This window comes from Larus michahellis, chromosome 6, assembly GCF_964199755.1.
Source record: "Larus michahellis chromosome 6, bLarMic1.1, whole genome shotgun sequence".
Lineage (NCBI taxonomy): Eukaryota > Metazoa > Chordata > Aves > Charadriiformes > Laridae > Larus > Larus michahellis.
The window spans coordinates 11,780,492-11,804,997 of NC_133901.1; the positions used below are offsets into that span (position 1 = coordinate 11,780,492).

At 63.8% G+C, this 24,506-nt stretch overlaps 21 non-coding genes across 21 annotated transcripts; all 21 read left to right on the forward strand.

The window, feature by feature from the left end:
• The first annotated feature begins 1,456 nt into the window (after window positions 1–1,456).
• Window positions 1,457–1,575, forward strand: LOC141745771 (5S ribosomal RNA). The gene has a single exon (XR_012588041.1). It is a non-coding gene; the product is annotated as a 5S ribosomal RNA (ribosomal RNA).
• A 1,152-nt stretch (window positions 1,576–2,727) lies between these two features.
• On the forward strand, window positions 2,728–2,846 carry LOC141745627 (5S ribosomal RNA). The gene has a single exon (XR_012587899.1). It is a non-coding gene; the product is annotated as a 5S ribosomal RNA (ribosomal RNA).
• Window positions 2,847–3,895: 1,049 nt separating this feature from the next.
• On the forward strand, window positions 3,896–4,014 carry LOC141745629 (5S ribosomal RNA). Its single transcript, XR_012587901.1, has one exon. It is a non-coding gene; the product is annotated as a 5S ribosomal RNA (ribosomal RNA).
• Window positions 4,015–5,168: 1,154 nt separating this feature from the next.
• Window positions 5,169–5,287, forward strand: LOC141745926 (5S ribosomal RNA). The gene has a single exon (XR_012588183.1). It is a non-coding gene; the product is annotated as a 5S ribosomal RNA (ribosomal RNA).
• A 1,051-nt stretch (window positions 5,288–6,338) lies between these two features.
• Window positions 6,339–6,457, forward strand: LOC141745643 (5S ribosomal RNA). The gene has a single exon (XR_012587915.1). It is a non-coding gene; the product is annotated as a 5S ribosomal RNA (ribosomal RNA).
• A 1,557-nt stretch (window positions 6,458–8,014) lies between these two features.
• On the forward strand, window positions 8,015–8,133 carry LOC141745510 (5S ribosomal RNA). Its single transcript, XR_012587789.1, has one exon. It is a non-coding gene; the product is annotated as a 5S ribosomal RNA (ribosomal RNA).
• A 923-nt stretch (window positions 8,134–9,056) lies between these two features.
• Window positions 9,057–9,175, forward strand: LOC141745511 (5S ribosomal RNA). Its single transcript, XR_012587790.1, has one exon. It is a non-coding gene; the product is annotated as a 5S ribosomal RNA (ribosomal RNA).
• A 925-nt stretch (window positions 9,176–10,100) lies between these two features.
• LOC141745512 (5S ribosomal RNA) lies at window positions 10,101–10,219 on the forward strand. The gene has a single exon (XR_012587791.1). It is a non-coding gene; the product is annotated as a 5S ribosomal RNA (ribosomal RNA).
• A 925-nt stretch (window positions 10,220–11,144) lies between these two features.
• On the forward strand, window positions 11,145–11,263 carry LOC141745513 (5S ribosomal RNA). The gene has a single exon (XR_012587792.1). It is a non-coding gene; the product is annotated as a 5S ribosomal RNA (ribosomal RNA).
• Window positions 11,264–12,413: 1,150 nt separating this feature from the next.
• LOC141745659 (5S ribosomal RNA) lies at window positions 12,414–12,532 on the forward strand. The gene has a single exon (XR_012587931.1). It is a non-coding gene; the product is annotated as a 5S ribosomal RNA (ribosomal RNA).
• A 923-nt stretch (window positions 12,533–13,455) lies between these two features.
• Window positions 13,456–13,574, forward strand: LOC141745514 (5S ribosomal RNA). Its single transcript, XR_012587793.1, has one exon. It is a non-coding gene; the product is annotated as a 5S ribosomal RNA (ribosomal RNA).
• A 925-nt stretch (window positions 13,575–14,499) lies between these two features.
• On the forward strand, window positions 14,500–14,618 carry LOC141745516 (5S ribosomal RNA). The gene has a single exon (XR_012587795.1). It is a non-coding gene; the product is annotated as a 5S ribosomal RNA (ribosomal RNA).
• A 925-nt stretch (window positions 14,619–15,543) lies between these two features.
• On the forward strand, window positions 15,544–15,662 carry LOC141745517 (5S ribosomal RNA). Its single transcript, XR_012587796.1, has one exon. It is a non-coding gene; the product is annotated as a 5S ribosomal RNA (ribosomal RNA).
• A 1,150-nt stretch (window positions 15,663–16,812) lies between these two features.
• LOC141745518 (5S ribosomal RNA) lies at window positions 16,813–16,931 on the forward strand. Its single transcript, XR_012587797.1, has one exon. It is a non-coding gene; the product is annotated as a 5S ribosomal RNA (ribosomal RNA).
• Window positions 16,932–17,854: 923 nt separating this feature from the next.
• On the forward strand, window positions 17,855–17,973 carry LOC141745519 (5S ribosomal RNA). The gene has a single exon (XR_012587798.1). It is a non-coding gene; the product is annotated as a 5S ribosomal RNA (ribosomal RNA).
• A 925-nt stretch (window positions 17,974–18,898) lies between these two features.
• On the forward strand, window positions 18,899–19,017 carry LOC141745520 (5S ribosomal RNA). Its single transcript, XR_012587799.1, has one exon. It is a non-coding gene; the product is annotated as a 5S ribosomal RNA (ribosomal RNA).
• A 923-nt stretch (window positions 19,018–19,940) lies between these two features.
• On the forward strand, window positions 19,941–20,059 carry LOC141745521 (5S ribosomal RNA). Its single transcript, XR_012587800.1, has one exon. It is a non-coding gene; the product is annotated as a 5S ribosomal RNA (ribosomal RNA).
• Window positions 20,060–20,984: 925 nt separating this feature from the next.
• LOC141745522 (5S ribosomal RNA) lies at window positions 20,985–21,103 on the forward strand. Its single transcript, XR_012587801.1, has one exon. It is a non-coding gene; the product is annotated as a 5S ribosomal RNA (ribosomal RNA).
• A 925-nt stretch (window positions 21,104–22,028) lies between these two features.
• On the forward strand, window positions 22,029–22,147 carry LOC141745523 (5S ribosomal RNA). Its single transcript, XR_012587802.1, has one exon. It is a non-coding gene; the product is annotated as a 5S ribosomal RNA (ribosomal RNA).
• Window positions 22,148–23,297: 1,150 nt separating this feature from the next.
• LOC141745524 (5S ribosomal RNA) lies at window positions 23,298–23,416 on the forward strand. Its single transcript, XR_012587803.1, has one exon. It is a non-coding gene; the product is annotated as a 5S ribosomal RNA (ribosomal RNA).
• Window positions 23,417–24,339: 923 nt separating this feature from the next.
• LOC141745645 (5S ribosomal RNA) lies at window positions 24,340–24,458 on the forward strand. The gene has a single exon (XR_012587917.1). It is a non-coding gene; the product is annotated as a 5S ribosomal RNA (ribosomal RNA).
• Window positions 24,459–24,506: the final 48 nt, after the last annotated feature.

Here is a 24,506-nt window from a genome sequence, read left to right on the forward strand (position 1 = left end):
TTTGGCGGCGGGCAGAGGGGTGTTGAGCGTTTTGGTGTTGCGGGTGGGGGGTTGTGTCGGGGGGGCAGGTGCGCGTGTGGTTGCGGCAGGCGGGTGGGTGTGTGGGGCTGCAGGGCACGTGGGAGGCTTGTGGAGGTTTTTTGGGCTGTTGTAGGCTTTTGCCGGCAGGCGGGGGGGTGTTGAGTGTTTTGGTGTTGCGAGTGGGGTGTTGCGGCAGGCGGGTGGGTGTGTGGGGCTGGAGGGCGCGGGGCGTGTGGGAGTGGTGTGTAAGTATTTTGGGGGGCTGTGTTGGGGCAGGTGCGGGTGTAGTTGCGGCAGGCGGGCGGGTGTGTGGGGCTGCGGGCCGTGTGGCAGGGGTGTGGAGGTTTTCTGGAGTGTTACGCGTGGCATGTTGGGTGCTGTAGGCTTTTGCCGGCGGGCGGAGGGGTGCTGCGCGTTTTGCTGTTGCGTCCGGCAGGGGGGCAGGTGCGGGTGTGGTTGCGGCAGGCGGGTGGACGTGTGGGGCTGCGGGGCGCGTGGGAGGCTTGTGGAGGTTTTTTGGGCTGTTGTAGGCTTTTGCCGGCAGGCGGGGGGGTGTTGAGTGTTTTGGTGTTGCGAGTGGGGTGTTGCGGCAGGCGGGTGGGTTTGTGGGGCTCCGGGCCGTGTGGCAGGGGTGTGGAGGTTTTCTGGAGTGTTGCGCGTGGCACGTTGGGTGCTGTAGGCTTTTGGCGGCGGGCGGAGGGGTGTTGAGCGTTTTGGTGTTGCGGGTGGGGGGTTGTGTCGGGGGGGCAGGTGCGCGTGTGGTTGCGGCAGGCGGGTGGGTGTGTGGGGCTGCAGGGCACGTGGGAGGCTTGTGGAGGTTTTTTGGGTTGTTGGGTGCTGTAGGCTTTTGCCGGCAGGCGGGGGGGCGTTGAGTGTTTTGGTGTTGCGAGTGGGGTGTTGCGGCAGGCGGGTGGGTGTGCGGGGCTGCGGGGCGTGTAGCAGGGGTGTGGAGGTCTTTTGGGGTGTTGGGTGCTGTATGATTTTGGCGTCGGGCGGAGCGTCTGGCGAGCGTTGTGGTGTTGCGAGTGGGGTATTGTGGCAGGCGTCGGGGCAGGTGCGCGTGTTGTTGCGGGAGGAGGGAGGGTGTGTGGGGCTGTAGGGCGTGTGCGGTGCGTGAGTGTGGTGTAAGTACTTAGTGGTGTTGTGTGTGGGGTGTTGTGTTGTGTGAGGTGCGTGTGTTGTTGGGTGAGGCGTGTGTGTGTGTGTGTGTGTGTAGGGCAGGGTGCGTGTGGTGAGGGGTGTGTATTTTTTGCGGGGTGTTGCGTGTGGGGTGTTGTTTTGTGTGAAGTGTGTTGTGGGTAGGTGCGTGTGTTGTGCGTGTGTTTGTGTGTGTGTGTGTGGTGTGAGGCGTTGTTGTGGGCGTGGGGGTGTGTGTGAGTGCGGGAGGGCGGTGTGGGCGGTGGGTGTGGAGAGGGCTGTTGTGGGGCAGAGGGGTGCCTATGGCCATACCACTCTGAGAACGCCCGATCTCGTCTGATCTCGGAAGCTAAGCAGGGTCGGGCCCGGTTAGTACTTGGATGGGAGACCGCCTGGGAATAGCGGGTGCTGTAGGCTTTTGCCGGCGGGCGGAGGGGTGCTGCGCGTTTTGCTGTTGCGTCCGGCAGGGGGGCAGGTGCGGGTGTGGTTGCGGCAGGCGGGTGGGTGTGTGGGGCTGCAGGGCACGTGGGAGGCTTGTGGAGGTTTTTTGGGCTGTTGTAGGCTTTTGCCGGCAGGCGGGGGGGTGTTGAGTGTTTTGGTGTTGCGAGTGGGGTGTTGCGGCAGGCGGGTGGGTGTGTGGGGCTGGAGGGCGCGGGGCGTGTGGGAGTGGTGTGTAAGTATTTTGGGGGGCTGTGTTGGGGCAGGTGCGGGTGTAGTTGCGGCAGGCGGGCGGGTGTGTGGGGCTGCGGGCCGTGTGGCAGGGGTGTGGAGGTTTTCTGGAGTGTTGCGCGTGGCATGTTGGGTGCTGTAGGCTTTTGGCGGCGGGCGGAGGGGTGTTGAGCGTTTTGGTGTTGCGGGTGGGGGGTTGTGTCGGGGGGGCAGGTGCGCGTGTGGTTGCGGCAGGCGGGTGGGTGTGTGGGGCTGCAGGGCACGTGGGAGGCTTGTGGAGGTTTTTTGGGTTGTTGGGTGCTGTAGGCTTTTGCCGGCAGGCGGGGGGGCGTTGAGTGTTTTGGTGTTGCGAGTGGGGTGTTGCGGCAGGCGGGTGGGTGTGCGGGGCTGCGGGGCGTGTAGCAGGGGTGTGGAGGTCTTTTGGGGTGTTGGGTGCTGTATGATTTTGGCGTCGGGCGGAGCGTCTGGCGAGCGTTGTGGTGTTGCGAGTGGGGTATTGTGGCAGGCGTCGGGGCAGGTGCGCGTGTTGTTGCGGGAGGAGGGAGGGTGTGTGGGGCTGTAGGGCGTGTGCGGTGCGTGAGGGTGGTGTAAGTACTTAGTGGTGTTGTGTGTGGGGTGTTGTGTTGTGTGAGGTGCGTGTGTTGTTGGGTGAGGCGTGTGTGTGTGTGTGTGTGTGTGTAGGGCAGGGTGCGTGTGGTGAGGGGTGTGTATTTTTTGCGGGGTGTTGCGTGTGGGGTGTTGTTTTGTGTGAGGTGTGTTGTGGGTAGGTGCGTGTGTTGTGCGTGTGTTTGTGTGTGTGTGTGTGGTGTGAGGCGTTGTTGTGGGCGTGGGGGTGTGTGTGAGTGCGGGAGGGCGGTGTGGGCGGTGGGTGTGGAGAGGGCTGTTGTGGGGCAGAGGGGTGCCTACGGCCATACCACCCTGAGAACACCCGATCTCATCTGATCTCGGAAGCTAAGCAGGGTCGGGCCCGGTTAGTACTTGGATGGGAGACCGCCTGGGAATACCGGGTGCTGTAGGCTTTTGCCGGCGGGCGGAGGGGTGCTGCGCGTTTTGCTGTAGCGTCCGGCAGGGGGGCAGGTGCGGGTGTGTTTGCGGCAGGCGGGTGGACGTGTGGGGCTGCCGGGCGCGTGGGAGGCTTGTGGAGGTTTTTTGGGCTGTTGTAGGCTTTTGCCGGCAGGCGGGGGGGTGTTGAGTGTTTTGGTGTTGCGAGTGGGGTGTTGCGGCAGGCGGGTGGGTTTGTGGGGCTGCGGGCCGTGTGGCAGGGGTGTGGAGGTTTTCTGGAGTGTTGCGCGTGGCATGTTGGGTGCTGTAGGCTTTTGGCGGCGGGCGGAGGGGTGTTGAGCGTTTTGGTGTTGCGGGTGGGGGGTTGTGTCGGGGGGGCAGGTGCGCGTGTGGTTGCGGCAGGCGGGTGGGTGTGTGGGGCTGCAGGGCACGTGGGAGGCTTGTGGAGGTTTTTTGGGTTGTTGGGTGCTGTAGGCTTTTGCCGGCAGGCGGGGGGGCGTTGAGTGTTTTGGTGTTGCGAGTGGGGTGTTGCGGCAGGCGGGTGGGTGTGCGGGGCTGCGGGGCGTGTAGCAGGGGTGTGGAGGTCTTTTGGGGTGTTGGGTGCTGTATGATTTTGGCGTCGGGCGGAGCGTCTGGCGAGCGTTGTGGTGTTGCGAGTGGGGTATTGTGGCAGGCGTCGGGGCAGGTGCGCGTGTTGTTGCGGGAGGAGGGAGGGTGTGTGGGGCTGTAGGGCGTGTGCGGTGCGTGAGTGTGGTGTAAGTACTTAGTGGTGTTGTGTGTGGGGTGTTGTGTTGTGTGAGGTGCGTGTGTTGTTGGGTGAGGCGTGTGTGTGTGTGTGTGCGTGTAGGGCAGGGTGCGTGTGGTGAGGGGTGTGTATTTTTTGCGGGGTGTTGCGTGTGGGGTGTTGTTTTGTGTGAAGTGTGTTGTGGGTAGGTGCGTGTGTTGTGCGTGTGTTTGTGTGTGTGTGTGTGGTGTGAGGCGTTGTTGTGGGCGTGGGGGTGTGTGTGAGTGCGGGAGGGCGGTGTGGGCGGTGGGTGTGGAGAGGGCTGTTGTGGGGCAGAGGGGTGCCTACGGCCATACCACCCTGAGAACGCCCGATCTCGTCTGATCTCGGAAGCTAAGCAGGGTCGGGCCCGGTTAGTACTTGGATGGGAGACCGCCTGGGAATATCGGGTGCTGTAGGCTTTTGCCGGCGGGCGGAGGGGTGCTGCGCGTTTTGCTGTTGCGTCCGGCAGGGGGGCAGGTGCGGGTGTGGTTGCGGCAGGCGGGTGGGTGTGTGGGGCTGCAGGGCACGTGGGAGGCTTGTGGAGGTTTTTTGGGCTGTTGTAGGCTTTTGCCGGCAGGCGGGGGGGTGTTGAGTGTTTTGGTGTTGCGAGTGGGGTGTTGCGGCAGGCGGGTGGGTGTGTGGGGCTGGAGGGCGCGGGGCGTGTGGGAGTGGTGTGTAAGTATTTTGGGGGGCTGTGTTGGGGCAGGTGCGGGTGTAGTTGCGGCAGGCGGGCGGGTGTGTGGGGCTGCGGGCCGTGTGGCAGGGGTGTGGGGGTTTTCTGGAGTGTTGCGCGTGGCATGTTGGGTGCTGTAGGCTTTTGGCGGCGGGCGGAGGGGTGTTGAGCGTTTTGGTGTTGCGGGTGGGGGGTTGTGTCGGGGGGGCAGGTGCGCGTGTGGTTGCGGCAGGCGGGTGGGTGTGTGGGGCTGCAGGGCACGTGGGAGGCTTGTGGAGGTTTTTTGGGTTGTTGGGTGCTGTAGGCTTTTGCCGGCAGGCGGGGGGGCGTTGAGTGTTTTGGTGTTGCGAGTGGGGTGTTGCGGCAGGCGGGTGGGTGTGCGGGGCTGCGGGGCGTGTAGCAGGGGTGTGGAGGTCTTTTGGGGTGTTGGGTGCTGTATGATTTTGGCGTCGGGCGGAGCGTCTGGCGAGCGTTGTGGTGTTGCGAGTGGGGTATTGTGGCAGGCGTCGGGGCAGGTGCGCGTGTTGTTGCGGGAGGAGGGAGGGTGTGTGGGGCTGTAGGGCGTGTGCGGTGCGTGAGGGTGGTGTAAGTACTTAGTGGTGTTGTGTGTGGGGTGTTGTGTTGTGTGAGGTGCGTGTGTTGTTGGGTGAGGCGTGTGTGTGTGTGTGTGTGTGTGTAGGGCAGGGTGCGTGTGGTGAGGGGTGTGTATTTTTTGCGGGGTGTTGCGTGTGGGGTGTTGTTTTGTGTGAGGTGTGTTGTGGGTAGGTGCGTGTGTTGTGCGTGTGTTTGTGTGTGTGTGTGTGTGGTGTGAGGCGTTGTTGTGGGCGTGGGGGTGTGTGTGAGTGCGGGAGGGCGGTGTGGGCGGTGGGTGTGGAGAGGGCTGTTGTGGGGCAGAGGGGTGCCTACGGCCATACCACCCTGAGAACGCCCGATCTCGTCTGATCTCGGAAGCTAAGCAGGGTCGGGCCCGGTTAGTACTTGGATGGGAGACCGCCTGGGAATACCGGGTGCTGTAGGCTTTTGCCGGCGGGCAGAGGGGTGCTGCGCGTTTTGCTGTTGCGTCCGGCAGGGGGGCAGGTGCGGGTGTGTTTGCGGCAGGCGGGTGGACGTGTGGGGCTGCCGGGCGCGTGGGAGGCTTGTGGAGGTTTTTTGGGCTGTTGTAGGCTTTTGCCGGCAGGCGGGGGGGTGTTGAGTGTTTTGGTGTTGCGAGTGGGGTGTTGCGGCAGGCGGGTGGGTTTGTGGGGCTGCGGGCCGTGTGGCAGGGGTGTGGAGGTTTTCTGGAGTGTTGCGCGTGGCATGTTGGGTGCTGTAGGCTTTTGGCGGCGGGCGGAGGGGTGTTGAGCGTTTTGGTGTTGCGGGTGGGGGGTTGTGTCGGGGGGGCAGGTGCGCGTGTGGTTGCGGCAGGCGGGTGGGTGTGTGGGGCTGCAGGGCACGTGGGAGGCTTGTGGAGGTTTTTTGGGTTGTTGGGTGCTGTAGGCTTTTGCCGGCAGGCGGGGGGGCGTTGAGTGTTTTGGTGTTGCGAGTGGGGTGTTGCGGCAGGCGGGTGGGTGTGCGGGGCTGCGGGGCGTGTAGCAGGGGTGTGGAGGTCTTTTGGGGTGTTGGGTGCTGTATGATTTTGGCGTCGGGCGGAGCGTCTGGCGAGCGTTGTGGTGTTGCGAGTGGGGTATTGTGGCAGGCGTCGGGGCAGGTGCGCGTGTTGTTGCGGGAGGAGGGAGGGTGTGTGGGGCTGTAGGGCGTGTGCGGTGCGTGAGTGTGGTGTAAGTACTTAGTGGTGTTGTGTGTGGGGTGTTGTGTTGTGTGAGGTGCGTGTGTTGTTGGGTGAGGCGTGTGTGTGTGTGTGTGCGTGTAGGGCAGGGTGCGTGTGGTGAGGGGTGTGTATTTTTTGCGGGGTGTTGCGTGTGGGGTGTTGTTTTGTGTGAGGTGTGTTGTGGGTAGGTGCGTGTGTTGTGCGTGTGTTTGTGTGTGTGTGTGTGTGGTGTGAGGCGTTGTTGTGGGCGTGGGGGTGTGTGTGAGTGCGGGAGGGCGGTGTGGGCGGTGGGTGTGGAGAGGGCTGTTGTGGGGCAGAGGGGTGCCTACGGCCATACCACCCTGAGAATGCCCGATCTCGTCTGATCTCGGAAGCTAAGCAGGGTCGGGCCCGGTTAGTACTTGGATGGGAGACCGCCTGGGAATACCGGGTGCTGTAGGCTTTTGCCGGCGGGCGGAGGGGTGCTGCGCGTTTTGCTGTTGCGTCCGGCAGGGGGGCAGGTGCGGGTGTGGTTGCGGCAGGCGGGTGGGTGTGTGGGGCTGCGGGGCGCGTGGGAGGCTTGTGGAGGTTTTTTGGGCTGTTGTAGGCTTTTGCCGGCAGGCGGGGGGGTGTTGAGTGTTTTGGTGTTGCGAGTGGGGTGTTGCGGCAGGCGGGTGGGTGTGTGGGGCTGGAGGGCGCGGGGCGTGGGGGAGTGGTGTGTAAGTATTTTGGGGGGCTGTGTTGGGGCAGGTGCGGGTGTAGTTGCGGCAGGCGGGCGGGTGTGTGGGGCTGCGGGCCGTGTGGCAGGGGTGTGGGGGTTTTCTGGAGTGTTGCGCGTGGCATGTTGGGTGCTGTAGGCTTTTGGCGGCGGGCGGAGGGGTGTTGAGCGTTTTGGTGTTGCGGGTGGGGGGTTGTGTCGGGGGGGCAGGTGCGCGTGTGGTTGCGGCAGGCGGGTGGGTGTGTGGGGCTGCAGGGCACGTGGGCGGCTTGTGGAGGTTTTTTGGGCTGTTGTAGGCTTTTGCCGGCAGGCGGGGGGGTGTTGAGTGTTTTGGTGTTGCGAGTGGGGTGTTGCGGCAGGCGGGTGGGTGTGTGGGGCTGGAGGGCGCGGGGCGTGTGGGAGTGGTGTGTAAGTATTTTGGGGGGCTGTGTTGGGGCAGGTGCGGGTGTAGTTGCGGCAGGCGGGCGGGTGTGTGGGGCTGCGGGCCGTGTGGCAGGGGTGTGGAGGTTTTCTGGAGTGTTGCGCGTGGCATGTTGGGTGCTGTAGGCTTTTGGCGGCGGGCGGAGGGGTGTTGAGCGTTTTGGTGTTGCGGGTGGGGGGTTGTGTCGGGGGGGCAGGTGCGCGTGTGGTTGCGGCAGGCGGGTGGGTGTGTGGGGCTGCAGGGCACGTGGGAGGCTTGTGGAGGTTTTTTGGGTTGTTGGGTGCTGTAGGCTTTTGCCGGCAGGCGGGGGGGCGTTGAGTGTTTTGGTGTTGCGAGTGGGGTGTTGCGGCAGGCGGGTGGGTGTGCGGGGCTGCGGGGCGTGTAGCAGGGGTGTGGAGGTCTTTTGGGGTGTTGGGTGCTGTATGATTTTGGCGTCGGGCGGAGCGTCTGGCGAGCGTTGTGGTGTTGCGAGTGGGGTATTGTGGCAGGCGTCGGGGCAGGTGCGTGTGTTGTTGCGGGAAGAGGGAGGGTGTGTGGGGCTGTAGGGCGTGTGCGGTGCGTGAGTGTGGTGTAAGTACTTAGTGGTGTTGTGTGTGGGGTGTTGTGTTGTGTGAGGTGCGTGTGTTGTTGGGTGAGGCGTGTGTGTGTGTGTGTGTGTGTAGGGCAGGGTGCGTGTGGTGAGGGGTGTGTATTTTTTGCGGGGTGTTGCGTGTGGGGTGTTGTTTTGTGTGAGGTGTGTTGTGGGTAGGTGCGTGTGTTGTGCGTGTGTTTGTGTGTGTGTGTGTGGTGTGAGGCGTTGTTGTGGGCATGGGGGTGTGTGTGAGTGCGGGAGGGCGGTGTGGGCGGTGGGTGTGGAGAGGGCTGTTGTGGGGCAGAGGGGTGCCTACGGCCATACCACCCTGAGAACGCCCGATCTCGTCTGATCTCGGAAGCTAAGCAGGGTCGGGCCCGGTTAGTACTTGGATGGGAGACCGCCTGGGAATACCGGGTGCTGTAGGCTTTTGCCGGCGGGCGGAGGGGTGCTGCGCGTTTTGCTGTTGCGTCCGGCAGGGGGGCAGGTGCGGGTGTGGTTGCGGCAGGCGGGCGGGTGTGTGGGGCTGCGGGCCGTGTGGCAGGGGTGTGGAGGTTTTCTGGAGTGTTGCGCGTGGCATGTTGGGTGCTGTAGGGTTTTGGCGGCGGGCGGAGGGGTGTTGAGCGTTTTGGTGTTGCGGGTGGGGGGTTGTGTCGGGGGGGCAGGTGCGCGTGTGGTTGCGGCAGGCGGGTGGGTGTGTGGGGCTGCAGGGCACGTGGGAGGCTTGTGGAGGTTTTTTGGGTTGTTGGGTGCTGTAGGCTTTTGCCGGCAGGCGGGGGGGCGTTGAGTGTTTTGGTGTTGCGAGTGGGGTGTTGCGGCAGGCGGGTGGGTGTGCGGGGCTGCGGGGCGTGTAGCAGGGGTGTGGAGGTCTTTTGGGGTGTTGGGTGCTGTATGATTTTGGCGTCGGGCGGAGCGTCTGGCGAGCGTTGTGGTGTTGCGAGTGGGGTATTGTGGCAGGCGTCGGGGCAGGTGCGCGTGTTGTTGCGGGAGGAGGGAGGGTGTGTGGGGCTGTAGGGCGTGTGCGGTGCGTGAGTGTGGTGTAAGTACTTAGTGGTGTTGTGTGTGGGGTGTTGTGTTGTGTGAGGTGCGTGTGTTGTTGGGTGAGGCGTGTGTGTGTGTGTGTGTGTGTAGGGCAGGGTGCGTGTGGTGAGGGGTGTGTATTTTTTGCGGGGTGTTGCGTGTGGGGTGTTGTTTTGTGTGAGGTGTGTTGTGGGTAGGTGCGTGTGTTGTGCGTGTGTTTGTGTGTGTGTGTGTGTGGTGTGAGGCGTTGTTGTGGGCGTGGGGGTGTGTGTGAGTGCGGGAGGGCGGTGTGGGCGGTGGGTGTGGAGAGGGCTGTTGTGGGGCAGAGGGGGGCCTACGGCCATACCACCCTGAGAACGCCCGATCTCGTCTGATCTCGGAAGCTAAGCAGGGTCGGGCCCGGTTAGTACTTGGATGGGAGACCGCCTGGGAATACCGGGTGCTGTAGGCTTTTGCCGGCGGGCGGAGGGGTGCTGCGCGTTTTGCTGTTGCGTCCGGCAGGGGGGCAGGTGCGGGTGTGGTTGCGGCAGGCGGGCGGGTGTGAGGGGCTGCGGGCCGTGTGGCAGGGGTGTGGAGGTTTTCTGGAGTGTTGCGCGTGGCATGTTGGGTGCTGTAGGCTTTTGGCGGCGGGCGGAGGGGTGTTGAGCGTTTTGGTGTTGCGGGTGGGGGGTTGTGTCGGGGGGGCAGGTGCGTGTGTGGTTGCGGCAGGCGGGTGGGTGTGTGGGGCTGCAGGGCACGTGGGAGGCTTGTGGAGGTTTTTTGGGTTGTTGGGTGCTGTAGGCTTTTGCCGGCAGGCGGGGGGGCGTTGAGTGTTTTGGTGTTGCGAGTGGGGTGTTGCGGCAGGCGGGTGGGTGTGCGGGGCTGCGGGGCGTGTAGCAGGGGTGTGGAGGTCTTTTGGGGTGTTGGGTGCTGTATGATTTTGGCGTCGGGCGGAGCGTCTGGCGAGCGTTGTGGTGTTGCGAGTGGGGTATTGTGGCAGGCGTCGGGGCAGGTGCGCGTGTTGTTGCGGGAGGAGGGAGGGTGTGTGGGGCTGTAGGGCGTGTGCGGTGCGTGAGTGTGGTGTAAGTACTTAGTGGTGTTGTGTGTGGGGTGTTGTGTTGTGTGAGGTGCGTGTGTTGTTGGGTGAGGCGTGTGTGTGTGTGTGTGTGTGTGTAGGGCAGGGTGCGTGTGGTGAGGGGTGTGTATTTTTTGCGGGGTGTTGCGTGTGGGGTGTTGTTTTGTGTGAGGTGTGTTGTGGGTAGGTGCGTGTGTTGTGCGTGTGTTTGTGTGTGTGTGTGTGTGGTGTGAGGCGTTGTTGTGGGCGTGGGGGTGTGTGTGAGTGCGGGAGGGCGGTGTGGGCGGTGGGTGTGGAGAGGGCTGTTGTGGGGCAGAGGGGTGCCTACGGCCATACCACCCTGAGAACGCCCGATCTCGTCTGATCTCGGAAGCTAAGCAGGGTCGGGCCCGGTTAGTACTTGGATGGGAGACCGCCTGGGAATACCGGGTGCTGTAGGCTTTTGCCGGCGGGCAGAGGGGTGCTGCGCGTTTTGCTGTTGCGTCCGGCAGGGGGGCAGGTGCGGGTGTGGTTGCGGCAGGCGGGTGGGTGTGTGGGGCTGCGGGCCGTGTGGCAGGGGTGTGGAGGTTTTCTGGAGTGTTGCGCGTGGCATGTTGGGTGCTGTAGGCTTTTGGCGGCGGGCGGAGGGGTGTTGAGCGTTTTGGTGTTGCGGGTGGGGGGTTGTGTCGGGGGGGCAGGTGCGCGTGTGGTTGCGGCAGGCGGGTGGGTGTGTGGGGCTGCAGGGCACGTGGGAGGCTTGTGGAGGTTTTTTGGGTTGTTGGGTGCTGTAGGCTTTTGCCGGCAGGCGGGGGGGCGTTGAGTGTTTTGGTGTTGCGAGTGGGGTGTTGCGGCAGGCGGGTGGGTGTGCGGGGCTGCGGGGCGTGTAGCAGGGGTGTGGAGGTCTTTTGGGGTGTTGGGTGCTGTATGATTTTGGCGTCGGGCGGAGCGTCTGGCGAGCGTTGTGGTGTTGCGAGTGGGGTATTGTGGCAGGCGTCGGGGCAGGTGCGCGTGTTGTTGCGGGAGGAGGGAGGGTGTGTGGGGCTGTAGGGCGTGTGCGGTGCGTGAGTGTGGTGTAAGTACTTAGTGGTGTTGTGTGTGGGGTGTTGTGTTGTGTGAGGTGCGTGTGTTGTTGGGTGAGGCGTGTGTGTGTGTGTGTGTGTGTGTAGGGCAGGGTGCGTGTGGTGAGGGGTGTGTATTTTTTGCGGGGTGTTGCGTGTGGGGTGTTGTTTTGTGTGAGGTGTGTTGTGGGTAGGTGCGTGTGTTGTGCGTGTGTTTGTGTGTGTGTGTGTGTGGTGTGAGGCGTTGTTGTGGGCGTGGGGGTGTGTGTGAGTGCGGGAGGGCGGTGTGGGCGGTGGGTGTGGAGAGGGCTGTTGTGGGGCAGAGGGGTGCCTACGGCCATACCACCCTGAGAACGCCCGATCTCGTCTGATCTCGGAAGCTAAGCAGGGTCGGGCCCGGTTAGTACTTGGATGGGAGACCGCCTGGGAATACCGGGTGCTGTAGGCTTTTGCCGGCGGGCAGAGGGGTGCTGCGCGTTTTGCTGTTGCGTCCGGCAGGGGGGCAGGTGCGGGTGTGGTTGCGGCAGGCGGGTGGGTGTGTGGGGCTGCAGGGCACGTGGGAGGCTTGTGGAGGTTTTTTGGGCTGTTGTAGGCTTTTGCCGGCAGGCGGGGGGGTGTTGAGTGTTTTGGTGTTGCGAGTGGGGTGTTGCGGCAGGCGGGGGGGTGTGTGGGGCTGGAGGGCGCGGGGCGTGTGGGAGTGGTGTGTAAGTATTTTGGGGGGCTGTTTTGGGGCAGGTGCGGGTGTAGTTGCGGCAGGCGGGCGGGTGTGTGGGGCTGCGGGCCGTGTGGCAGGGGTGTGGAGGTTTTCTGGAGTGTTGCGCGTGGCATGTTGGGTGCTGTAGGCTTTTGGCGGCGGGCGGAGGGGTGTTGAGCGTTTTGGTGTTGCGGGTGGGGGGTTGTGTCGGGGGGGCAGGTGCGCGTGTGGTTGCGGCAGGCGGGTGGGTGTTTGGGGCTGCAGGGCACGTGGGAGGCTTGTGGAGGTTTTTTGGGTTGTTGGGTGCTGTAGGCTTTTGCCGGCAGGCGGGGGGGCGTTGAGTGTTTTGGTGTTGCGAGTGGGGTGTTGCGGCAGGCGGGTGGGTGTGCGGGGCTGCGGGGCGTGTAGCAGGGGTGTGGAGGTCTTTTGGGGTGTTGGGTGCTGTATGATTTTGGCGTCGGGCGGAGCGTCTGGCGAGCGTTGTGGTGTTGCGAGTGGGGTATTGTGGCAGGCGTCGGGGCAGGTGCGTGTGTTGTTGCGGGAAGAGGGAGGGTGTGTGGGGCTGTAGGGCGTGTGCGGTGCGTGAGTGTGGTGTAAGTACTTAGTGGTGTTGTGTGTGGGGTGTTGTGTTGTGTGAGGTGCGTGTGTTGTTGGGTGAGGCGTGTGTGTGTGTGTGTGTGTGTAGGGCAGGGTGCGTGTGGTGAGGGGTGTGTATTTTTTGCGGGGTGTTGCGTGTGGGGTGTTGTTTTGTGTGAGGTGTGTTGTGGGTAGGTGCGTGTGTTGTGCGTGTGTTTGTGTGTGTGTGTGTGGTGTGAGGCGTTGTTGTGGGCATGGGGGTGTGTGTGAGTGCGGGAGGGCGGTGTGGGCGGTGGGTGTGGAGAGGGCTGTTGTGGGGCAGAGGGGTGCCTACGGCCATACCACCCTGAGAACGCCTGATCTCGTCTGATCTCGGAAGCTAAGCAGGGTCGGGCCCGGTTAGTACTTGGATGGGAGACCGCCTGGGAATACCGGGTGCTGTAGGCTTTTGCCGGCGGGCGGAGGGGTGCTGCGCGTTTTGCTGTTGCGTCCGGCAGGGGGGCAGGTGCGGGTGTGGTTGCGGCAGGCGGGCGGGTGTGTGGGGCTGCGGGCCGTGTGGCAGGGGTGTGGAGGTTTTCTGGAGTGTTGCGCGTGGCATGTTGGGTGCTGTAGGCTTTTGGCGGCGGGCGGAGGGGTGTTGAGCGTTTTGGTGTTGCGGGTGGGGGGTTGTGTCGGGGGGGCAGGTGCGCGTGTGGTTGCGGCAGGCGGGTGGGTGTGTGGGGCTGCAGGGCACGTGGGAGGCTTGTGGAGGTTTTTTGGGTTGTTGGGTGCTGTAGGCTTTTGCCGGCAGGCGGGGGGGCGTTGAGTGTTTTGGTGTTGCGAGTGGGGTGTTGCGGCAGGCGGGTGGGTGTGCGGGGCTGCGGGGCGTGTAGCAGGGGTGTGGAGGTCTTTTGGGGTGTTGGGTGCTGTATGATTTTGGCGTCGGGCGGAGCGTCTGGCGAGCGTTGTGGTGTTGCGAGTGGGGTATTGTGGCAGGCGTCGGGGCAGGTGCGCGTGTTGTTGCGGGAGGAGGGAGGGTGTGTGGGGCTGTAGGGCGTGTGCGGTGCGTGAGTGTGGTGTAAGTACTTAGTGGTGTTGTGTGTGGGGTGTTGTGTTGTGTGAGGTGCGTGTGTTGTTGGGTGAGGCGTGTGTGTGTGTGTGTGTGTGTAGGGCAGGGTGCGTGTGGTGAGGGGTGTGTATTTTTTGCGGGGTGTTGCGTGTGGGGTGTTGTTTTGTGTGAGGTGTGTTGTGGGTAGGTGCGTGTGTTGTGCGTGTGTTTGTGTGTGTGTGTGTGTGGTGTGAGGCGTTGTTGTGGGCGTGGGGGTGTGTGTGAGTGCGGGAGGGCGGTGTGGGCGGTGGGTGTGGAGAGGGCTGTTGTGGGGCAGAGGGGGGCCTACGGCCATACCACCCTGAGAACGCCCGATCTCGTCTGATCTCGGAAGCTAAGCAGGGTCGGGCCCGGTTAGTACTTGGATGGGAGACCGCCTGGGAATACCGGGTGCTGTAGGCTTTTGCCGGCGGGCGGAGGGGTGCTGCGCGTTTTGCTGTTGCGTCCGGCAGGGGGGCAGGTGCGGGTGTGGTTGCGGCAGGCGGGCGGGTGTGAGGGGCTGCGGGCCGTGTGGCAGGGGTGTGGAGGTTTTCTGGAGTGTTGCGCGTGGCATGTTGGGTGCTGTAGGCTTTTGGCGGCGGGCGGAGGGGTGTTGAGCGTTTTGGTGTTGCGGGTGGGGGGTTGTGTCGGGGGGGCAGGTGCGTGTGTGGTTGCGGCAGGCGGGTGGGTGTGTGGGGCTGCAGGGCACGTGGGAGGCTTGTGGAGGTTTTTTGGGTTGTTGGGTGCTGTAGGCTTTTGCCGGCAGGCGGGGGGGCGTTGAGTGTTTTGGTGTTGCGAGTGGGGTGTTGCGGCAGGCGGGTGGGTGTGCGGGGCTGCGGGGCGTGTAGCAGGGGTGTGGAGGTCTTTTGGGGTGTTGGGTGCTGTATGATTTTGGCGTCGGGCGGAGCGTCTGGCGAGCGTTGTGGTGTTGCGAGTGGGGTATTGTGGCAGGCGTCGGGGCAGGTGCGCGTGTTGTTGCGGGAGGAGGGAGGGTGTGTGGGGCTGTAGGGCGTGTGCGGTGCGTGAGTGTGGTGTAAGTACTTAGTGGTGTTGTGTGTGGGGTGTTGTGTTGTGTGAGGTGCGTGTGTTGTTGGGTGAGGCGTGTGTGTGTGTGTGTGTGTGTGTAGGGCAGGGTGCGTGTGGTGAGGGGTGTGTATTTTTTGCGGGGTGTTGCGTGTGGGGTGTTGTTTTGTGTGAGGTGTGTTGTGGGTAGGTGCGTGTGTTGTGCGTGTGTTTGTGTGTGTGTGTGTGTGGTGTGAGGCGTTGTTGTGGGCGTGGGGGTGTGTGTGAGTGCGGGAGGGCGGTGTGGGCGGTGGGTGTGGAGAGGGCTGTTGTGGGGCAGAGGGGTGCCTACGGCCATACCACCCTGAGAACGCCCGATCTCGTCTGATCTCGGAAGCTAAGCAGGGTCGGGCCCGGTTAGTACTTGGATGGGAGACCGCCTGGGAATACCGGGTGCTGTAGGCTTTTGCCGGCGGGCGGAGGGGTGCTGCGCGTTTTGCTGTTGCGTCCGGCAGGGGGGCAGGTGCGGGTGTGGTTGCGGCAGGCGGGCGGGTGTGTGGGGCTGCGGGCCGTGTGGCAGGGGTGTGGAGGTTTTCTGGAGTGTTGCGCGTGGCATGTTGGGTGCTGTAGGCTTTTGGCGGCGGGCGGAGGGGTGTTGAGCGTTTTGGTGTTGCGGGTGGGGGGTTGTGTCGGGGGGGCAGGTGCGCGTGTGGTTGCGGCAGGCGGGTGGGTGTGTGGGGCTGCAGGGCACGTGGGAGGCTTGTGGAGGTTTTTTGGGTTGTTGGGTGCTGTAGGCTTTTGCCGGCAGGCGGGGGGGCGTTGAGTGTTTTGGTGTTGCGAGTGGGGTGTTGCGGCAGGCGGGTGGGTGTGCGGGGCTGCGGGGCGTGTAGCAGGGGTGTGGAGGTCTTTTGGGGTGTTGGGTGCTGTATGATTTTGGCGTCGGGCGGAGCGTCTGGCGAGCGTTGTGGTGTTGCGAGTGGGGTATTGTGGCAGGCGTCGGGGCAGGTGCGCGTGTTGTTGCGGGAGGAGGGAGGGTGTGTGGGGCTGTAGGGCGTGTGCGGTGCGTGAGTGTGGTGTAAGTACTTAGTGGTGTTGTGTGTGGGGTGTTGTGTTGTGTGAGGTGCGTGTGTTGTTGGGTGAGGCGTGTGTGTGTGTGTGTGTGTGTGTAGGGCAGGGTGCGTGTGGTGAGGGGTGTGTATTTTTTGCGGGGTGTTGCGTGTGGGGTGTTGTTTTGTGTGAGGTGTGTTGTGGGTAGGTGCGTGTGTTGTGCGTGTGTTTGTGTGTGTGTGTGTGTGGTGTGAGGCGTTGTTGTGGGCGTGGGGGTGTGTGTGAGTGCGGGAGGGCGGTGTGGGCGGTGGGTGTGGAGAGGGCTGTTGTGGGGCAGAGGGGTGCCTACGGCCATACCACCCTGAGAACGCCCGATCTCGTCTGATCTCGGAAGCTAAGCAGGGTCGGGCCCGGTTAGTACTTGGATGGGAGACCGCCTGGGAATACCGGGTGCTGTAGGCTTTTGCCGGCGGGCAGAGGGGTGCTGCGCGTTTTGCTGTTGCGTCCGGCAGGGGGGCAGGTGCGGGTGTGGTTGCGGCAGGCGGGTGGGTGTGTGGGGCTGCAGGGCACGTGGGAGGCTTGTGGAGGTTTTTTGGGCTGTTGTAGGCTTTTGCCGGCAGGCGGGGGGGTGTTGAGTGTTTTGGTGTTGCGAGTGGGGTGTTGCGGCAGGCGGGGGGGTGTGTGGGGCTGGAGGGCGCGGGGCGTGTGGGAGTGGTGTGTAAGTATTTTGGGGGGCTGTTTTGGGGCAGGTGCGGGTGTAGTTGCGGCAGGCGGGCGGGTGTGTGGGGCTGCGGGCCGTGTGGCAGGGGTGTGGAGGTTTTCTGGAGTGTTGCGCGTGGCATGTTGGGTGCTGTAGGCTTTTGGCGGCGGGCGGAGGGGTGTTGAGCGTTTTGGTGTTGCGGGTGGGGGGTTGTGTCGGGGGGGCAGGTGCGCGTGTGGTTGCGGCAGGCGGGTGGGTGTTTGGGGCTGCAGGGCACGTGGGAGGCTTGTGGAGGTTTTTTGGGTTGTTGGGTGCTGTAGGCTTTTGCCGGCAGGCGGGGGGGCGTTGAGTGTTTTGGTGTTGCGAGTGGGGTGTTGCGGCAGGCGGGTGGGTGTGCGGGGCTGCGGGGCGTGTAGCAGGGGTGTGGAGGTCTTTTGGGGTGTTGGGTGCTGTATGATTTTGGCGTCGGGCGGAGCGTCTGGCGAGCGTTGTGGTGTTGCGAGTGGGGTATTGTGGCAGGCGTCGGGGCAGGTGCGTGTGTTGTTGCGGGAAGAGGGAGGGTGTGTGGGGCTGTAGGGCGTGTGCGGTGCGTGAGTGTGGTGTAAGTACTTAGTGGTGTTGTGTGTGGGGTGTTGTGTTGTGTGAGGTGCGTGTGTTGTTGGGTGAGGCGTGTGTGTGTGTGTGTGTGTGTAGGGCAGGGTGCGTGTGGTGAGGGGTGTGTATTTTTTGCGGGGTGTTGCGTGTGGGGTGTTGTTTTGTGTGAGGTGTGTTGTGGGTAGGTGCGTGTGTTGTGCGTGTGTTTGTGTGTGTGTGTGTGGTGTGAGGCGTTGTTGTGGGCATGGGGGTGTGTGTGAGTGCGGGAGGGCGGTGTGGGCGGTGGGTGTGGAGAGGGCTGTTGTGGGGCAGAGGGGTGCCTACGGCCATACCACCCTGAGAACGCCCGATCTCGTCTGATCTCGGAAGCTAAGCAGGGTCGGGCCCGGTTAGTACTTGGATGGGAGACCGCCTGGGAATACCGGGTGCTGTAGGCTTTTGCCGGCGGGCGGAGGGGTGCTGCGCGTTTTGCTGTTGCGTCCGGCAGGGGGGCAGGTGCGGGTGTGGTTGCGGCAGGCGGGCGGGTGTGTGGGGCTGCGGGCCGTGTGGCAGGGGTGTGGAGGTTTTCTGGAGTGTTGCGCGTGGCATGTTGGGTGCTGTAGGCTTTTGGCGGCGGGCGGAGGGGTGTTGAGCGTTTTGGTGTTGCGGGTGGGGGGTTGTGTCGGGGGGGCAGGTGCGCGTGTGGTTGCGGCAGGCGGGTGGGTGTGTGGGGCTGCAGGGCACGTGGGAGGCTTGTGGAGGTTTTTTGGGTTGTTGGGTGCTGTAGGCTTTTGCCGGCAGGCGGGGGGGCGTTGAGTGTTTTGGTGTTGCGAGTGGGGTGTTGCGGCAGGCGGGTGGGTGTGCGGGGCTGCGGGGCGTGTAGCAGGGGTGTGGAGGTCTTTTGGGGTGTTGGGTGCTGTATGATTTTGGCGTCGGGCGGAGCGTCTGGCGAGCGTTGTGGTGTTGCGAGTGGGGTATTGTGGCAGGCGTCGGGGCAGGTGCGCGTGTTGTTGCGGGAGGAGGGAGGGTGTGTGGGGCTGTAGGGCGTGTGCGGTGCGTGAGTGTGGTGTAAGTACTTAGTGGTGTTGTGTGTGGGGTGTTGTGTTGTGTGAGGTGCGTGTGTTGTTGGGTGAGGCGTGTGTGTGTGTGTGTGTGTGTAGGGCAGGGTGCGTGTGGTGAGGGGTGTGTATTTTTTGCGGGGTGTTGCGTGTGGGGTGTTGTTTTGTGTGAGGTGTGTTGTGGGTAGGTGCGTGTGTTGTGCGTGTGTTTGTGTGTGTGTGTGTGTGGTGTGAGGCGTTGTTGTGGGCGTGGGGGTGTGTGTGAGTGCGGGAGGGCGGTGTGGGCGGTGGGTGTGGAGAGGGCTGTTGTGGGGCAGAGGGGGGCCTACGGCCATACCACCCTGAGAACGCCCGATCTCGTCTGATCTCGGAAGCTAAGCAGGGTCGGGCCCGGTTAGTACTTGGATGGGAGACCGCCTGGGAATACCGGGTGCTGTAGGCTTTTGCCGGCGGGCGGAGGGGTGCTGCGCGTTTTGCTGTTGCGTCCGGCAGGGGGGCAGGTGCGGGTGTGGTTGCGGCAGGCGGGCGGGTGTGAGGGGCTGCGGGCCGTGTGGCAGGGGTGTGGAGGTTTTCTGGAGTGTTGCGCGTGGCATGTTGGGTGCTGTAGGCTTTTGGCGGCGGGCGGAGGGGTGTTGAGCGTTTTGGTGTTGCGGGTGGGGGGTTGTGTCGGGGGGGCAGGTGCGTGTGTGGTTGCGGCAGGCGGGTGGGTGTGTGGGGCTGCAGGGCACGTGGGAGGCTTGTGGAGGTTTTTTGGGTTGTTGGGTGCTGTAGGCTTTTGCCGGCAGGCGGGGGGGCGTTGAGTGTTTTGGTGTTGCGAGTGGGGTGTTGCGGCAGGCGGGTGGGTGTGCGGGGCTGCGGGGCGTGTAGCAGGGGTGTGGAGGTCTTTTGGGGTGTTGGGTGCTGTATGATTTTGGCGTCGGGCGGAGCGTCTGGCGAGCGTTGTGGTGTTGCGAGTGGGGTATTGTGGCAGGCGTCGGGGCAGGTGCGCGTGTTGTTGCGGGAGGAGGGAGGGTGTGTGGGGCTGTAGGGCGTGTGCGGTGCGTGAGTGTGGTGTAAGTACTTAGTGGTGTTGTGTGTGGGGTGTTGTGTTGTGTGAGGTGCGTGTGTTGTTGGGTGAGGCGTGTGTGTGTGTGTGTGTGTGTGTAGGGCAGGGTGCGTGTGGTGAGGGGTGTGTATTTTTTGCGGGGTGTTGCGTGTGGGGTGTTGTTTTGTGTGAGGTGTGTTGTGGGTAGGTGCGTGTGTTGTGCGTGTGTTTGTGTGTGTGTGTGTGTGGTGTGAGGCGTTGTTGTGGGCGTGGGGGTGTGTGTGAGTGCGGGAGGGCGGTGTGGGCGGTGGGTGTGGAGAGGGCTGTTGTGGGGCAGAGGGGTGCCTACGGCCATACCACCCTGAGAACGCCCGATCTCGTCTGATCTCGGAAGCTAAGCAGGGTCGGGCCCGGTTAGTACTTGGATGGGAGACCGCCTGGGAATACCGGGTGCTGTAGGCTTTTGCCGGCGGGCGGAGGGGTGCTGCGCGTTTTGCTGTTGCGTCCGGCAGGGGGGCAGGTGCGGGTGTGGTTGCGGCAGGCGGGCGGGTGTGTGGGGCTGCGGGCCGTGTGGCAGGGGTGTGGAGGTTTTCTGGAGTGTTGCGCGTGGCATGTTGGGTGCTGTAGGCTTTTGGCGGCGGGCGGAGGGGTGTTGAGCGTTTTGGTGTTGCGGGTGGGGGGTTGTGTCGGGGGGGCAGGTGCGCGTGTGGTTGCGGCAGGCGGGTGGGTGTGTGGGGCTGCAGGGCACGTGGGAGGCTTGTGGAGGTTTTTTGGGTTGTTGGGTGCTGTAGGCTTTTGCCGGCAGGCGGGGGGGCGTTGAGTGTTTTGGTGTTGCGAGTGGGGTGTTGCGGCAGGCGGGTGGGTGTGCGGGGCTGCGGGGCGTGTAGCAGGGGTGTGGAGGTCTTTTGGGGTGTTGGGTGCTGTATGATTTTGGCGTCGGGCGGAGCGTCTGGCGAGCGTTGTGGTGTTGCGAGTGGGGTATTGTGGCAGGCGTCGGGGCAGGTGCGCGTGTTGTTGCGGGAGGAGGGAGGGTGTGTGGGGCTGTAGGGCGTGTGCGGTGCGTGAGTGTGGTGTAAGTACTTAGTGGTGTTGTGTGTGGGGTGTTGTGTTGTGTGAGGTGCGTGTGTTGTTGGGTGAGGCGTGTGTGTGTGTGTGTGTGTGTAGGGCAGGGTGCGTGTGGTGAGGGGTGTGTATTTTTTGCGGGGTGTTGCGTGTGGGGTGTTGTTTTGTGTGAGGTGTGTTGTGGGTAGGTGCGTGTGTTGTGCGTGTGTTTGTGTGTGTGTGTGTGTGGTGTGAGGCGTTGTTGTGGGCGTGGGGGTGTGTGTGAGTGCGGGAGGGCGGTGTGGGCGGTGGGTGTGGAGAGGGCTGTTGTGGGGCAGAGGGGGGCCTACGGCCATACCACCCTGAGAACGCCCGATCTCGTCTGATCTCGGAAGCTAAGCAGGGTCGGGCCCGGTTAGTACTTGGATGGGAGACCGCCTGGGAATACCGGGTGCTGTAGGCTTTTGCCGGCGGGCGGAGGGGTGCTGCGCGTTTTGCTGTTGCGTCCGGCAGGGGGGCAGGTGCGGGTGTGGTTGCGGCAGGCGGGCGGGTGTGAGGGGCTGCGGGCCGTGTGGCAGGGGTGTGGAGGTTTTCTGGAGTGTTGCGCGTGGCATGTTGGGTGCTGTAGGCTTTTGGCGGCGGGCGGAGGGGTGTTGAGCGTTTTGGTGTTGCGGGTGGGGGGTTGTGTCGGGGGGGCAGGTGCGTGTGTGGTTGCGGCAGGCGGGTGGGTGTGTGGGGCTGCAGGGCACGTGGGAGGCTTGTGGAGGTTTTTTGGGTTGTTGGGTGCTGTAGGCTTTTGCCGGCAGGCGGGGGGGCGTTGAGTGTTTTGGTGTTGCGAGTGGGGTGTTGCGGCAGGCGGGTGGGTGTGCGGGGCTGCGGGGCGTGTAGCAGGGGTGTGGAGGTCTTTTGGGGTGTTGGGTGCTGTATGATTTTGGCGTCGGGCGGAGCGTCTGGCGAGCGTTGTGGTGTTGCGAGTGGGGTATTGTGGCAGGCGTCGGGGCAGGTGCGCGTGTTGTTGCGGGAGGAGGGAGGGTGTGTGGGGCTGTAGGGCGTGTGCGGTGCGTGAGTGTGGTGTAAGTACTTAGTGGTGTTGTGTGTGGGGTGTTGTGTTGTGTGAGGTGCGTGTGTTGTTGGGTGAGGCGTGTGTGTGTGTGTGTGTGTGTGTAGGGCAGGGTGCGTGTGGTGAGGGGTGTGTATTTTTTGCGGGGTGTTGCGTGTGGGGTGTTGTTTTGTGTGAGGTGTGTTGTGGGTAGGTGCGTGTGTTGTGCGTGTGTTTGTGTGTGTGTGTGTGTGGTGTGAGGCGTTGTTGTGGGCGTGGGGGTGTGTGTGAGTGCGGGAGGGCGGTGTGGGCGGTGGGTGTGGAGAGGGCTGTTGTGGGGCAGAGGGGTGCCTACGGCCATACCACCCTGAGAACGCCCGATCTCGTCTGATCTCGGAAGCTAAGCAGGGTCGGGCCCGGTTAGTACTTGGATGGGAGACCGCCTGGGAATACCGGGTGCTGTAGGCTTTTGCCGGCGGGCAGAGGGGTGCTGCGCGTTTTGCTGTTGCGTCCGGCAGGGGGGCAGGTGCGGGTGTGGTTGCGGCAGGCGGGTGGGTGTGTGGGGCTGCGGGCCGTGTGGCAGGGGTGTGGAGGTTTTCTGGAGTGTTGCGCGTGGCATGTTGGGTGCTGTAGGCTTTTGGCGGCGGGCGGAGGGGTGTTGAGCGTTTTGGTGTTGCGGGTGGGGGGTTGTGTCGGGGGGGCAGGTGCGCGTGTGGTTGCGGCAGGCGGGTGGGTGTGTGGGGCTGCAGGGCACGTGGGAGGCTTGTGGAGGTTTTTTGGGTTGTTGGGTGCTGTAGGCTTTTGCCGGCAGGCGGGGGGGCGTTGAGTGTTTTGGTGTTGCGAGTGGGGTGTTGCGGCAGGCGGGTGGGTGTGCGGGGCTGCGGGGCGTGTAGCAGGGGTGTGGAGGTCTTTTGGGGTGTTGGGTGCTGTATGATTTTGGCGTCGGGCGGAGCGTCTGGCGAGCGTTGTGGTGTTGCGAGTGGGGTATTGTGGCAGGCGTCGGGGCAGGTGCGCGTGTTGTTGCGGGAGGAGGGAGGGTGTGTGGGGCTGTAGGGCGTGTGCGGTGCGTGAGTGTGGTGTAAGTACTTAGTGGTGTTGTGTGTGGGGTGTTGTGTTGTGTGAGGTGCGTGTGTTGTTGGGTGAGGCGTGTGTGTGTGTGTGTGTGTGTGTAGGGCAGGGTGCGTGTGGTGAGGGGTGTGTATTTTTTGCGGGGTGTTGCGTGTGGGGTGTTGTTTTGTGTGAGGTGTGTTGTGGGTAGGTGCGTGTGTTGTGCGTGTGTTTGTGTGTGTGTGTGTGTGGTGTGAGGCGTTGTTGTGGGCGTGGGGGTGTGTGTGAGTGCGGGAGGGCGGTGTGGGCGGTGGGTGTGGAGAGGGCTGTTGTGGGGCAGAGGGGTGCCTACGGCCATACCACCCTGAGAACGCCCGATCTCGTCTGATCTCGGAAGCTAAGCAGGGTCGGGCCCGGTTAGTACTTGGATGGGAGACCGCCTGGGAATACCGGGTGCTGTAGGCTTTTGCCGGCGGGCAGAGGGGTGCTGCGCGTTTTGCTGTTGCGTCCGGCAGGGGGGCAGGTGCGGGTGTGGTTGCGGCAGGCGGGTGGGTGTGTGGGGCTGCAGGGCACGTGGGAGGCTTGTGGAGGTTTTTTGGGCTGTTGTAGGCTTTTGCCGGCAGGCGGGGGGGTGTTGAGTGTTTTGGTGTTGCGAGTGGGGTGTTGCGGCAGGCGGGGGGGTGTGTGGGGCTGGAGGGCGCGGGGCGTGTGGGAGTGGTGTGTAAGTATTTTGGGGGGCTGTTTTGGGGCAGGTGCGGGTGTAGTTGCGGCAGGCGGGCGGGTGTGTGGGGCTGCGGGCCGTGTGGCAGGGGTGTGGAGGTTTTCTGGAGTGTTGCGCGTGGCATGTTGGGTGCTGTAGGCTTTTGGCGGCGGGCGGAGGGGTGTTGAGCGTTTTGGTGTTGCGGGTGGGGGGTTGTGTCGGGGGGGCAGGTGCGCGTGTGGTTGCGGCAGGCGGGTGGGTGTTTGGGGCTGCAGGGCACGTGGGAGGCTTGTGGAGGTTTTTTGGGTTGTTGGGTGCTGTAGGCTTTTGCCGGCAGGCGGGGGGGCGTTGAGTGTTTTGGTGTTGCGAGTGGGGTGTTGCGGCAGGCGGGTGGGTGTGCGGGGCTGCGGGGCGTGTAGCAGGGGTGTGGAGGTCTTTTGGGGTGTTGGGTGCTGTATGATTTTGGCGTCGGGCGGAGCGTCTGGCGAGCGTTGTGGTGTTGCGAGTGGGGTATTGTGGCAGGCGTCGGGGCAGGTGCGTGTGTTGTTGCGGGAAGAGGGAGGGTGTGTGGGGCTGTAGGGCGTGTGCGGTGCGTGAGTGTGGTGTAAGTACTTAGTGGTGTTGTGTGTGGGGTGTTGTGTTGTGTGAGGTGCGTGTGTTGTTGGGTGAGGCGTGTGTGTGTGTGTGTGTGTGTAGGGCAGGGTGCGTGTGGTGAGGGGTGTGTATTTTTTGCGGGGTGTTGCGTGTGGGGTGTTGTTTTGTGTGAGGTGTGTTGTGGGTAGGTGCGTGTGTTGTGCGTGTGTTTGTGTGTGTGTGTGTGGTGTGAGGCGTTGTTGTGGGCATGGGGGTGTGTGTGAGTGCGGGAGGGCGGTGTGGGCGGTGGGTGTGGAGAGGGCTGTTGTGGGGCAGAGGGGTGCCTACGGCCATACCACCCTGAGAACGCCCGATCTCGTCTGATCTCGGAAGCTAAGCAGGGTCGGGCCCGGTTAGTACTTGGATGGGAGACCGCCTGGGAATACCGGGTGCTGTAGGCTTTTGCCGGCGGGCGGAGGGGTGCTGCGCGTTTTGCTGTTGCGTCCGGCAGGGGGGCAGGTGCGGGTGTGGTTGCGGCAGGCGGGCGGGTGTGTGGGGCTGCGGGCCGTGTGGCAGGGGTGTGGAGGTTTTCTGGAGTGTTGCGCGTGGCATGTTGGGTGCTGTAGGCTTTTGGCGGCGGGCGGAGGGGTGTTGAGCGTTTTGGTGTTGCGGGTGGGGGGTTGTGTCGGGGGGGCAGGTGCGCGTGTGGTTGCGGCAGGCGGGTGGGTGTGTGGGGCTGCAGGGCACGTGGGAGGCTTGTGGAGGTTTTTTGGGTTGTTGGGTGCTGTAGGCTTTTGCCGGCAGGCGGGGGGGCGTTGAGTGTTTTGGTGTTGCGAGTGGGGTGTTGCGGCAGGCGGGTGGGTGTGCGGGGCTGCGGGGCGTGTAGCAGGGGTGTGGAGGTCTTTTGGGGTGTTGGGTGCTGTATGATTTTGGCGTCGGGCGGAGCGTCTGGCGAGCGTTGTGGTGTTGCGAGTGGGGTATTGTGGCAGGCGTCGGGGCAGGTGCGCGTGTTGTTGCGGGAGGAGGGAGGGTGTGTGGGGCTGTAGGGCGTGTGCGGTGCGTGAGTGTGGTGTAAGTACTTAGTGGTGTTGTGTGTGGGGTGTTGTGTTGTGTGAGGTGCGTGTGTTGTTGGGTGAGGCGTGTGTGTGTGTGTGTGTGTGTAGGGCAGGGTGCGTGTGGTGAGGGGTGTGTATTTTTTGCGGGGTGTTGCGTGTGGGGTGTTGTTTTGTGTGAGGTGTGTTGTGGGTAGGTGCGTGTGTTGTGCGTGTGTTTGTGTGTGTGTGTGTGTGGTGTGAGGCGTTGTTGTGGGCGTGGGGGTGTGTGTGAGTGCGGGAGGGCGGTGTGGGCGGTGGGTGTGGAGAGGGCTGTTGTGGGGCAGAGGGGTGCCTACGGCCATACCACCCTGAGAATGCCCGATCTCGTCTGATCTCGGAAGCTAAGCAGGGTCGGGCCCGGTTAGTACTTGGATGGGAGACCGCCTGGGAATACCGGGTGCTGTAGGCTTTTGCCGGCGGGCGGAGGGGTGCTGCGCGTTTTGCTGTTGCATCCGGC